Below are 13654 nucleotides of genomic sequence, written 5' to 3'. Positions count from 1 at the left end.
TCTCTCCAGGTTTAGAGGTGAGAGACTGGTCTTTCTCATTGTAACAACTGCACCATTTGCACTGTAGACACACTCAGCACACATGCTGGCTACAGGAAAAGACATATACTTTATTGCCAGCCTGCTGAGCTCTCGCCTTTGGCGCATCTTACCATACCAATACATCAATTACATCAATTGATTTTGATCCACATAGGCTTCTTTTGGATCATCCAGATATTCCAGGAACATTCTATGGCTTGTTATTGGTGATGCCACTTGCTCAACCTCTTTTTCCATCGACTCTGCACTGAACTTAAACCCTGCCGATTAAAACCAATACAATGCAGAGGTAGGGTCTGGTCCTTCTGTTGCTTTTGTTGCCTGTGTTCTGGTTGATGGTGTTGTTGGCTGCTGCGAGACAAGACTGCCCTCTCTGAAAGTTGAAGGTGGCACCCCAGAACTGCCAGCCAATCTTGTTCCAGGTCTCTGGCTTGCTCTACAATCAACATCTTGTATCTTGAAACATCCCTTTCAGAAAAAGGAATGAAAGTGGGCAGACTTTTTTTATACCGTGGATCAAGTAGTGTGGCACAGATGCACTCTTTGGACGCAATGATGTCATGTTGTAGCCTTGTATTCCAAACTAAGCAAAAGGATTAAGCTCTTAACCAAGGCAAGCTCTTCTGTGTTTTCATTCACACCTCTGGGGGCGCGAGCCCTTCAGACTTCTTTACCTGGTCCTGCAGCAAATGCAACAACAGGATAGCTTGGCCCATCGTACTGTCATCCTTGCTAACTTCCCGTGTAAAAATCTCAAAAGGCAGTAGCATCTGTGTTAGGCATTTAACTATTCCCCATTTGTTCACATCTATGTTCATAGCTTTCCCTACTGCATAGTCATTGATCTGACTGTACTGCTCAAACAGATGTTGCAATATGTAATAGGTAAAGTTCTAACATGTTGACATCCCCTGTATCAAGGCTTTAACTGGTGCTCTATTTGCTCGCTGAATAATCTGCAGCTGATTTCCGGGCTTTAGAAGAATGACAAAAATGAGTGCTGATTTTACAGGTGGTCAGTATATCTTCTTGTTGGACAGGCCACACGAAGGGCTTGCTCCCTCCCCGCACGACAGGGCCCGAGCTCCGGCCCACCAGGCATAACCCACGGAAAGCACCTGTACCCCGTCTCCCGACGGATCTTCTGCCCTTGGACCTCTACTCATCACGGGGCCCAGCCCCACCGGCTCCCCCGGCCGGTTCAAGCCGCCATCTTGGGCCCTGCACCACGAGGCCGCGTGGCCTCGCCCCGACCCTAACCCCGGGCCTGGCCGGCCCCGACATCCCGGCACCACCATCCACCCAGGAGGTGAGCGGACCACTTGGCAGGTCAATGGGAGAACGAAGCGTCAAGAGCTCTTCCCCCGCCAGGTGCCGATCGCCTCCAGCTCCCCCAAGCGCTGGCTCCACCCCCTGCTGGGTGTCTGGACACCTTCATCCCGGGCCCTCCGACCTCCAAGTGCGAGGGTCCGGACATCAAAGGGCGCCTGCCCTATAACTGGGGCAACTCCGGAGCAGGAAGGCAGTTGTATCCTGGAGTCGAGAGACACCGAGAGAACTCAGCCTTGACGGACTACTGGCGCTGCCGTAGCCCGCTCTTGTGAACCATCGTCCTGCCTGCTGGCGCTGCCGCGGCCTTCTGCAACATCCATCCTCGTCGGGACCTGCTGGCGCTGCCGCGGCCCGTTGTAACGACCATCCTCACCGGGACCTGTTGGCGCTGCCGCGGACCGTACATCGACCATCTTTCCGGGACCTGCTGGCGCTGCCGCGGACCGTGTACCGACCATCTCGACCGGGACCTGCTGGCGCTGCCGCGGCCCGTACCAACTAAACCACCAAGCTCGAGGATTGTGAGCTAGTCATCATCTCATCCGAACTACCTGACTGGTAAACAGACTGTCCCGCTCCCCCTTACCCTGCATTGAGAGACTTGAATCGAGGGGACCCCTGAGTCCAGACCTCCTTGTACCATTCAACCGTACCTTAAGAAGTGCTTATAAAGAACACTGAACCTTATCGGTGTGTGGTATCTGTCTGTGGGGGGGGGGAAGTTACTTGTCTGTACGATCGCTGGAGACGGCTCTCCCCGGAGACCTCTCCTCCTGACCCCGGCCGACCCTCCCGGTCCGTCTACCCTTTCTAACATTGGTGGCCAGCGGCGCGATCCGAATCAACGCGTAATCGTACAGAGAGTAGCTCACCCCACGACAAAAACACGATGTCAGCCAAAGATAGCAGCTCCACCGAGAAATTCCAAATGGATAAGTTAGAAGAATACAACCACCGCGAACTGAGACAATTCTGCATAGAACTTGGCATTGCTACCACCGGCCTGAGTACCAAGGAAGATCTAAAGCACGCCCTAGAGTCGTGGACAGAAACTGGGGTCGCCGGACCCTCCGACCAAAGCAGCATCACACCAGAGGGGAACGCCACGGCTCCCGAGGAGCGGGGAATGGGCCTCTCGCAGGAGGAAATCCGAGAAAGAGAAAGAACCAGATTGCACGAGTTGAAAATGGCACGACTCAAGATGGATGGGGAACTCAAGTTAGCTGAACAGAAACTCAACCTCGAGCATATGCGGCTCCGAGAAGAACGAGAAGAGAAGCAGAGACAGAGAGAGCTGGAGGAGAAAAAAATAACGCTCGAGCACGAGCGCCAACTAGCGGAGATAGAACTTCGGAAACAGAATAAAGAACTGGGGGTGCCTGAGCGACCACACACCCCGGGGCCAATCGAGAAAAAAGTCCACATCCCCAAGGATGTTGTCCGCGAGTATGTCCGAGAAGACGACATACAACAGTGGTTTAAAGCCTACGAGATCGCCATGACCTCCCACCGGATCGACCGGAGTGATTGGGGAGCCGGACTTTGGGGGAGGTTTGTCAACGAGGGTCGCGATGCCCTACTGCAGCTCCCAGATCACCAAATGTCGTCCTACGACCACATGAAGGCTGCCCTCCTCACCCGCTACGGCCTCACACCCGAGATGTACCGCCAGAGGTTCAGAGATTGCACCCGGATCCCAGGTACAACTTGGGTAGAATACGTGAACTATTTCAGCCGTGCCTTCGAGGGTTGGATCAAGGGGAGCCATGTCACCACCTACGAACAACTCTTTAACCTTATGGTATGGGAGCACCTGTCGAACAACTGTTTCGTCGAGCTCAGGCAGCACCTCCTCGACAGTAAGCTGACTGACCCCCGGCAGCTCGCCGCCGAAGCTGACCGATGGGAAAGCACCCGAGTGGGCCGGAGGGGGCCACACGAACAGAACAGAAGCAACCAAGGCCAGCACCGTCCTCGGGGAGGAGGAGGGGGCCAGGGGCGAGGGAGAGACGCCTTGCCAGCAACACCCGTGGCCAGCACCCCGCCTCCGGCCGGCCGGGGCAACCCCCCGTGGCGTCCTGGGTTCCGAGCCAACGTCACGTGCCACCGATGCCAGCGAGTCGGCCACTACGCCAATGACCCGAGCTGCCCGCAGAACCAAACACCCAAGCCCCGCCAGGTAGCTGCCGCCGCCCTGGGGGAAGAGCGATTATCGGAGGAACCAGAAGAGTATGAGCCGGCCCAGCAAGAGTGGGAACCGGCCGCCATGGTCCTGGCGTGCTTAGGGGGAAGAGATATGGTCCCACGGGCTCCCCTACCCGCTAACACCAGGAAATACGGTCAGCGGGTGACCATTAATGGACAGCGAGCCGAGGCCTTGCGTGACACAGGCGCCAGTGTGACGGCCGTCCGCTGTCACCAGGTGAAGCCCGAGCAGATCCTGCCGAACATTCTCTGCCCCGTCCGCTCGGCAGACAACTCTGAGAGCATGTGTCAAATGGCCTGCGTCCCATTCGAATGGGGAGGGGTCTCCGGCCTGTTGAAGGTGACGGTCCGGGATGATGCCCCCGTGGACTGCCTCCTGGGGAATGACCTCGAGAGTTCCCCGTGGGCCACCGTTGAGAGAAGAGAGCACCTGGGGATGCTGGGCCTCCCGGACTGGGCCTGCATAACCACCCGGTCCATGGCCGCCCGTGCCGTCCCCCGATCAGAAGAACCGGAATGGCCAGCACCTCCGCCCCCGGTCGCCCCAGTAGAAGACAACGACGAGGCCAGCCTCCCAGACCCGACGACCGAAGGGGACGCGCAACCCCAGGACCTTCCTGACCTGGCTCAGTGGCGTCAAGAAGGGGGGCCCACCCAAGAACAGTTCCGCCAGGAACAAAAGACCTGTCCCTCCCTCGAGGGACTCCGCCAACAAGCCAGCGCCCAGAACGCAGGGGACTCCACCAGAACTCACTGGGTCTACTGGGATAACGACCTGCTATACAGCGAGCAAAGAATCGCCGAGCTGGGGGCCGGTCGAGTACTGGTGGTACCTCTCCGCTTCAGAGACTTTCTGTTCAACCTGGCCAACGATGTCCCCCTGGCTGGACACCTGGGCCAGGAGAAAACGTACAGCCGCCTAGTGACCCACTTTTTCTGGCCGAAAATGAGGAACCACGTCCTGAACCACTGCCGATCTTGCCCCACATGCCAAGCCAGCGGGAAGAGTGGTCGGAAGCTGAAAGCCCCTCTGCAACCCTTCCCTGTGGTCACCACCCCGTTCGAGAGGGTGGGGATAGACATTGTGGGGCCTCTGGACCCCCGCACGGCACAAGGACACAGGTTCATCTTATTACTGGTGGACCATGCCACCCGCTACCCCGAGGCGGTGCCCCTACGGACCGTGACAGCTCCGGTGGTTGGCCGGGCCCTAATGGGGATCTTCTCCCGGGTAGGCTTCCCCCGAGAAGTCATCAGCGACCGAGGCACGAACTTTATATCCAAATACATGAAGTCCCTCTGGCAACAATGCGGGGTCACCTACAGATTCACGACCCCCTATCACCCCCAAGGGAACGGACTAGTGGAGCGTTTTAACCGCACTCTCAAGGGGATGATTGGGGGATTGGAAGAGCCCCTCCGTCGCCAGTGGGATGTACTACTCCCGTGCCTCCTCTTCGCCTACCGAGAAGTTCCCCAGAAGTCCCTCGGTTTTAGCCCTTTCGAACTCCTGTACGGGCACCCTGTGCGAGGGCCCCTCAGCCTAGTAAAAGAAGGTTGGGAGATGGCCCCCCTAAAGACCCCTCCAGACGTCTTCAAATACCTCCTGGCCCTATGCAATCAGACCCGGCGCTTCAGAGAGATGGCCAAGGCGAACCTCGAGGCCAGCCAGGAGGACATGAAGAGGTGGTATGATCACAATGCCTCCTCCGTTGAGTTCGAGCCGGGACAACAAGTGTGGGTGATGTCCCCCACCGAACCATGTGCCTTGCAAGATAAGTGGACGGGGCCCTTCAAAGTGGTCGAGCGCAAAAGCCCCTTCACTTACCTCATCGACCTGGGGACCTCCCGGAACCCCCTTCGGGTCCTCCACACCAACCGGCTCAAACCACACTTTGTGCGCTCAGAACTAGGCCTGGGCCAAAATTCCGTTCCGTTCGCGGAAGTTGCGATATTTTGGCATTCTCGCGTTCCGCGGAAAGCGCGAAAATGTCAAAATTTCCGCATTCCGCAGCTTAGCGATAATTTTTTTCTTGCTCGCGCTGTAAAACAATACATTCTCGCGCGCGCGCGATCGCCTTACCTGAATCCCTGCGTTCTCCGACAAGTTTTCTTGACCCGGTCGCGTTCTCCACGAGATGTTGGATTTTGGTAGCCATTTTGCGCTGTCTCGCGAGAGTTCGCGGCCGCATTCAAGTCATTTTTCACGCGATCACGTCATTTGTCGCGCGATCAGGTATTTCTTCTCGCGATCATGCACCGCGCGAGTATGAGAAGATTGAGATCTCGAACATGTCATTCTACATCGCGAGCCAGAGAATGAGGACGCGGGCACATGAAATCGAACGCGAACAGGAGAAAGAGACCGCGAACACGTCATATCCAACGCGACAGGGACAAAGAAGAGAACGCGATCATATCGTTTTCGACACGCCGGCGGAAGTAATGTGAAGCTGGAGAACTCAACAATGTAAAATTTACAATTTGGAGAGGAATATCGGCTCTAGCAGCATGAAACCATCTGCAAATACTGATTTTGGATGAAAAGAACTCCTTACATTCACATTTGGCTTTCCTTTTTTGTGCAAGGACTCCAGGATTCATTTTTTTTTTACAAAGTGGAGAGAGGGAGGGAGTGACACAGATTCTCCAACTTCCTGTTCCTGTCCAGCAGGCTCCTCCCAGTGCTTTGTCCATCTCCTGCTCATTCTGCCTTTGGATTTGGAGCTGGAAAGATCTCTCTTTTTGTCTGCTGCATCATTGCAATTGGATTTCAGGATTTTTGGAATAGGATATTTTACAAGTAAGTGGTTGTTGTGTTTGATTGTGGGCATTGCAGTTGTTGTGTAACTACAATTTATTTTTGATAATTAATTATCATCATTCCTTTTTTTTTTTTTTAATTTATTTTAATTTTGTGGGTTGTAGTAGTAGGCCCGAGCTAGCCATGGGCATGGCCTCATGGGTGTGTGTGTGCATGATGAAGCAACTGTTCCTTTTGTTTTTTGAATATATTTCATTTTCAATCACATTTAGGGCATGGATGGCATTGGATTGAGTTGGGGAAGTGTGTATTTTGGGGTGGCCTTGCTGATGTTGTTGGGGCTCTCCATGTGGCTGGTGGCCATTTTGAGGCCTAGGCCTGCAAGCTTGCCTGGCCTTGTCTGCCAGCAGGCCTGCTTTCATCCACTGCTACCAGAGCAGGTAGCCACAGCTTTAGTAATCTACTGTTTTCTGTGTGTTCTGTTGATTTTAGACATCATTTTGGGCATGGATGGCATTGGATTGAGTTGGGGAAGTGTGTATTTTGGGGTGGCCTTGCTGATGTTGTTGGGGCTCGCCATGTGGCTGGTGGCCATTTTGAGGCCTAGGCCTGCAAGCTTGCCTGGCCTTGTCTGCCAGCAGGCCTGCTTTCATCCACTGCTACCAGAGCAGGTAGCCACAGCTTTAGTAATCTACTGTTTTCTGTGTGTTCTGTTGATTTTAGACATCATTTTGGGCATGGATGGCATTGGATTGAGTTGGGGAAGTGTGTATTTTGGGGTGGCCTTGCTGATGTTGTTGGGGCTCGCCATGTGGCTGGTGGCCATTTTGAGGCCTAGGCCTGCAAGCTTGCCTGGCCTTGTCTGCCAGCAGGCCTGCTTTCATCCACTGCTACCAGAGCAGGTAGCCACAGCTTTAGTAATCTACTGTTTTCTGTGTGTTCTGTTGATTTTAGACATCATTTTGGGCATGGATGCCATTGGATTGAGTTGGGGAAGTGTGTATTTTGGGGTGGCCTTGCTGATGTTGTTGGGGCTCGCCATGTGGCTGGTGGCCATTTTGAGGCCTAGGCCTGCAAGCTTGCCTGGCCTTGTCTGCCAGCAGGCCTGCTTTCATCCACTGCTACCAGAGCAGGTAGCCACAGCTTTAGTAATCTACTGTTTTCTGTGTGTTCTGTTGATTTTAGACATCATTTTGGGCATGGATGCCATTGGATTGAGTTGGGGAAGTGTGTATTTTGGGGTGGCCTTGCTGATGTTGTTGGGGCTCGCCATGTGGCTGGTGGCCATTTTGAGGCCTAGGCCTGCAAGCTTGCCTGGCCTTGTCTGCCAGCAGGCCTGCTTTCATCCACTGCTACCAGAGCAGGTAGCCACAGCTTTAGTAATCTACTGTTTTCTGTGTGTTCTGTTGATTTTAGACATCATTTTGGGCATGGATGGCATTGGATTGAGTTGGGGAAGTGTGTATTTTGGGGTGGCCTTGCTGATGTTGTTGGGGCTCGCCATGTGGCTGGTGGCCATTTTGAGGCCTAGGCCTGCAAGCTTGCCTGGCCTTGTCTGCCAGCAGGCCTGCTTTCATCCACTGCTACCAGAGCAGGTAGCCACAGCTTTAGTAATCTACTGTTTTCTGTGTGTTCTGTTGATTTTAGACATCATTTTGGGCATGGATGCCATTGGATTGAGTTGGGGAAGTGTGTATTTTGGGGTGGCCTTGCTGATGTTGTTGGGGCTCTCCATGTGGCTGGTGGCCATTTTGAGGCCTAGGCCTGCAAGCTTGCCTGGCCTTGTCTGCCAGCAGGCCTGCTTTCATCCACTGCTACCAGAGCAGGTAGCCACAGCTTTAGTAATCTACTGTTTTCTGTGTGTTCTGTTGATTTTAGACATCATTTTGGGCATGGATGGCATTGGATTGAGTTGGGGAAGTGTGTATTTTGGGGTGGCCTTGCTGATGTTGTTGGGGCTCGCCATGTGGCTGGTGGCCATTTTGAGGCCTAGGCCTGCAAGCTTGCCTGGCCTTGTCTGCCAGCAGGCCTGCTTTCATCCACTGCTACCAGAGCAGGTAGCCACAGCTTTAGTAATCTACTGTTTTCTGTGTGTTCTGTTGATTTTAGACATCATTTTGGGCATGGATGCCATTGGATTGAGTTGGGGAAGTGTGTATTTTGGGGTGGCCTTGCTGATGTTGTTGGGGCTCTCCATGTGGCTGGTGGCCATTTTGAGGCCTAGGCCTGCAAGCTTGCCTGCCCTTGTCTGCCAGCAGGCCTGCTTTCATCCACTGCTACCAGAGCAGGTAGCCACAGCTTTAGTAATCTACTGTTTTCTGTGTGTTCTGTTGATTTTAGACATCATTTTGGGCATGGATGCCATTGGATTGAGTTGGGGAAGTGTGTATTTTGGGGTGGCCTTGCTGATGCTGTTGGGGCTCGCCATGTGGCTGGTGGCCATTTTGAGGCCTAGGCCTGCAAGCTTGCCTGGCCTTGTCTGCCAGCAGGCCTGCTTTCATCCACTACTACCAGAGCAGGTAGCCACAGCTTTAGTAATCTACTGTTTTCTGTGTGTTCTGTTGATTTTAGACATCATTTTGGGCATGGATGGCATTGGATTGAGTTGGGGAAGTGTGTATTTTGGGGTGGCCTTGCTGATGCTGTTGGGGCTCTCCATGTGGCTGGTGGCCATTTTGAGGCCTAGGCCTGCAAGCTTGCCTGGCCTTGTCTGCCAACAGGCCTGCTTTCATCCACTGCTACCAGAGCAGGTAGCCACAGCTTTAGTAATCTACTGTTTTCTGTGTGTTCTGTTGATTTTAGACATCATTTTGGGCATGGATGGCATTGGATTGAGTTGGGGAAGTGTGTTTTTTGGGGTGGCCTTGCTGATGCTGTTGGGGCTCGCCATGTGGCTGGTGGCCATTTTGAGGCCTAGGCCTGCAAGCTTGCCTGGCCTTGTCTGCCAACAGGCCTGCTTTCATCCACTGCTACCAGAGCAGGTAGCCACAGCTTTAGTAATCTACTGTTTTCTGTGTGTTCTGTTGATTTTAGACATCATTTTGGGCATGGATGGCATTGGATTGAGTTGGGGAAGTGTGTTTTTTGGGGTGGCCTTGCTGATGTTGTTGGGCCTGGACATGTGGCTGGTGGCCATTTTGAGGCCTAGGCCTGCAAGCTTGCCTGGCCTTGTCTGCCAGCAGGCCTGCTTTCATCCACTGCTACCAGAGCAGGTAGCCACAGCTTTATTGATCAAGTGTTTTCTATGTGATCTGTTGAATTTTTAGACATCACCTTCCTGAGAGTGTAGTGTGGCTGTACACAGTACTAGTAGTATAACATAGCTCTAGTTAAAAAAAATTCATAAATGGCTAGACTATCTTTTGTTTGCACTAGTACAGTACTAAGTAACTGAACCACAAAAACAAATGCAACATTTCACTGATGTTCTTCTCCTGTCTTCTTTGCTTTTAGGTGCACAAAAGACAGAGTAGGAGGTGTCATCGGCATCACCTGGCTACCCGTTGTACTGCCAGCCAGACAGAAGTCCTGCTGCGCATCACGCCCACGTGTGACCAGAACTTGTTGTGCATCTGCCTCCTGCCTGACGTCGGAATAAGATGGCCCCAAAGAAAGGTACCAGGTCCAGTACCAAGAAAGTTGCTGGTGAGAAGAAGGAACAGAAAAAGGAAGTGCCATTAACCACGACTGGTGGTGTGCCGGCCAAGGTTTTTTTTGGCACCAAAGCGTTGTCCGGGAACCAAGCTGGGAGCAGCACAGCGGTCCAGCAACCCCACCAACCTAGGCCCAAGGGCTTTACTGTCGCAGAGGTAGCCAGTCTACTAACGGGCAGCGGTGTTGAAGAAATGTCATTACCGCAAAGTAGTACACAATCAAGTTCAACGCAGGCGCAAACTCAGCAGATCAGTGTGCAGCCGGCGCAACCAGAACAGCAGCAGCAGCCGGCGCAACCAGAACAGCAGCAGCAGCCGGCGCAACCAGAACAGCAGCAGCAGCCGGCGCAACCAGAACAGCAGCAGCAGCCGGCGCAACCAGAACAGCAGCAGCAGCCGGCGCAACCAGAACAGCAGCAGCAGCCGCCGCAACCAGAACAGCAGCAGCAGCCGCCGCAACCAGACCAGCAGCAGCAGCCGCCGCAACCAGACCAGCAGCAGCAGCCGCCGCAACCAGACCAGCAGCAGCAGCCGCCGCAACCAGAACAGCAGCAGCCGCCACAACAGCCCACCATAGTAGTTGTTGCTCCTGACGTAGGGGCATTTCAGGAAATCGAGCTTCCTGCAGACAAAGCGGAGCGAAGTCAAACCACTGTTCCAGAACATCTATTGTCTTCCAGACCACCAGCAAGGAAAAGGAGGCTTAGTCCATCATCTTCTTCTTCAAGCCCCGCTTCTGATGATCGTGATGACACTTGGGTCCCACCAGCTCGGTCTGAGAGTGAAGTACGCCACAAGACATTGCTTCTGAAAAGGAAGGTCCCAGAAAAACTTAGAGTTATGGAGGTAGATGTAGAAGAGGGGGGTGATGATGTTGATGAAGACGAGCCAGTCATCACGCACATTACTCCCGCCCCAAAGGGATTGGAGACCGACATTCTAACCCTATCCAGAAAGGCTGCTACTGAGCGGGATGCAGCACGGATCTCACCAACACAGGTTACACCACCACTACCTCCAGCTGCCATATTTTCCAAGGCCCGGCAGGGACCTACATCCAGCTCAACCACCTCAGTAGGAAGTGGTAGTAAAAGTCACAGTGTAGGTGGACAGGGTCACATATTTTCAAGGACCCCCTCAAGTTCATCTGGTGTTGAAAGTGGCACATCCAGCAGTGCCAGAAAGTTCTCCTCCCCAGTTTGGGACTTCTTTTCTGTTAGCGCCAAGGAGGAGAACGTTGCTATATGCGCAATTTGTCGGCAAGGTGTTCGGCGTGGTAAGCTTGGTACAAACTATGGTACCGGAGGACAAGCAAGTCATCTCAGAACACACCACACTATTGTGTGGGAGGATCACCTACTTAAGTTAAAAGAAAGTAGGAAAACTAAACCCTTTGAAGTTGGTCAGGAATCAGGGAGCGATATTATTGTGGTGGCAGGTGAAGAACAGGGAGGCATTTCTAGCCCTGTCTCCAGTAGTGCAGTCACTGCAGTGGTAACGCCCACATCCTCCTCAGTAACATCAGAGTGGCACCGCAGTAAGAGCCATACTCAGAGTGTGGGTGAGACACCAAGGCGACCGGCGGCGAGTACCTCAATGAGACAATCTGTGTCGTTGAGCCTTAGTGGGTTAATGGCACCACTAAGGAAAGTAAGCCAGCCTACCATTGACAGCATGTTTAGGTTGGAGGGGCAGTTCCAACGCAACCACCCAACGGCACGATTGTACAATGCGAAGCTGGCTAAAATGTTAGCGCTGGACCTTCTTCCTTTTTCATTTGTGGAAGGGGTGGGTTTCCTTGAATTTGTGTCTGCCATCTGCCCGAAATGGAAAGTTCCAAGCCGGTCCTATTTCGCAAGAATTGCTGTTCCGGCACTACATCATGATGTGCTGGAATTGGTTGGACAAGCTTTGCAGAAGAGTGCTGTGCACAATATCCACCTGACAACAGACATGTGGACCAGTTGCCAAGCCACAGATTACATGTGTATCACTGCACACTGGATCTCTTTTGTGGGGGTTAAAGATCTACTATCTGCACGAGGTGTTGTTGACACAGCTGCGATTTTTGAAGGTACTCGGAAACATGCAACTGTAGCCATGTTCGCCATGGAGAAATCTCATACGGCTGAAAACATTTTAGAAGAGTTTCGCACCAAGGTTTTGGAATGGCTGCAGCCCAGAGGGCTTGGTATTGGTTTTGTTGCCACAGACAATGGCAGTAATGTACTTAAGGCCATGGAACTTGGTTCCTATTTCAGGGTTCCGTGTTTGGCACACTGCATAAACATTATAGTGCAAGACTTTCTGAAAAAAGAACCCATAGTAAGCAATTTACTGTCCATCTGCCGAAGAATATGCACTCATTTCAGCCATTCTTTTAAAGCTCGGAAGCAGCTGAGGATCTTCCAACGTGAGCGTAGGGTGCCAGTCAAGGCACTCATCCAGGAGGTGGCAACACGTTGGAACTCAACGTATTACATGCTTGATCGTCTGTACGAACAGCACAGGTCACTCAATGATTATGTCTGGTACAAAGGCAGTGATGCTAGTGTTAAAGGCATGACCCTTCAGAGGGAGCAATGGACCCTAATTCAATGCCTGACTGAGATGCTGTCTCCTTTTGAGGTCTTCACACGTGAAGTCAGCAAGGAGGACTGTACAATGGGCCAAGCGATCCCATTGTTGCAAATGCTAGAGCATGAGCTGAATAATGTGTCTGAATCCTACAAAGGTGTAGAGGACAGAAGGCAAGCCCATGACTTGGTGGAGAGCTTATCCAGGCGCTTATCAGAAAATGTAAGGATACAAAATAACATTTTGTCACAAGACCATTACATTTGTGCCACAATTCTGGATCCACGTGCAAAATTAGGACTATTCCGTTCTTTTTCCGACACTGATGTTGCCCGCTACAAAAGTTGTATAGCTGAAGCAGCCATCAAGTTTGAAAACGAAGGGCTGCTAATTAAAAGCCCGCCACATCAACCCACAACAAGTACTGATACTGAAGCAGGCCATGCAGAATCAAGTGCAACTTCGTCGGCTGAGGGCAGTGCGGTTGGCTCACAATCGCAACACTCACCATCACCATCGACTACAAAAACAATAACTGGATCATTCGGCCGAGTACAATCATTATCAGATTGGTATGTAAAGATGGGCCGTAAGCACAGTGCTGATGCACAGAAAAAACAGCACAAAAGTTACACTTGCTGGGGCGGATGTGGTGAAAGCAACACTACTTCAATTTCAATGCAGAGCGATGATCTTCTTCTGCTTGCCCACCCATGAGTAGGATATTTCACAGGTTATTTTATTTAACAAAGGAACATATACCTCAGCATGAATTGCCGGCATTGATTTGATTTGTTTGTTGTCATTCCTCATATACAGCACTAACTGTTAGACTGTAGGCATAGCCAAGTCGACAAAACTATAGTTTGTAACTCTGTCTAGTAGGCTATCCTCATAATATCCAGCATTCATTTTTTTTGTCAAATATTTGAACATATAATTGTTGCTCGGTAAATTCTGTGATGTACTTCATTCAACTACTCCTCTAACAGTCTCTCAAAGGCGATTGACTATCTCCTTTTCTTTTTTTGGAAATGCTGCTACCCTGCCAGTGTATACTACTACTATACTACCACCACCA

This window comes from Triturus cristatus, chromosome 7, assembly GCF_964204655.1.
Source record: "Triturus cristatus chromosome 7, aTriCri1.1, whole genome shotgun sequence".
In the NCBI taxonomy this organism is placed as follows: domain Eukaryota; kingdom Metazoa; phylum Chordata; class Amphibia; order Caudata; family Salamandridae; genus Triturus; species Triturus cristatus.
This window is presented reverse-complemented; position numbering follows the sequence as displayed.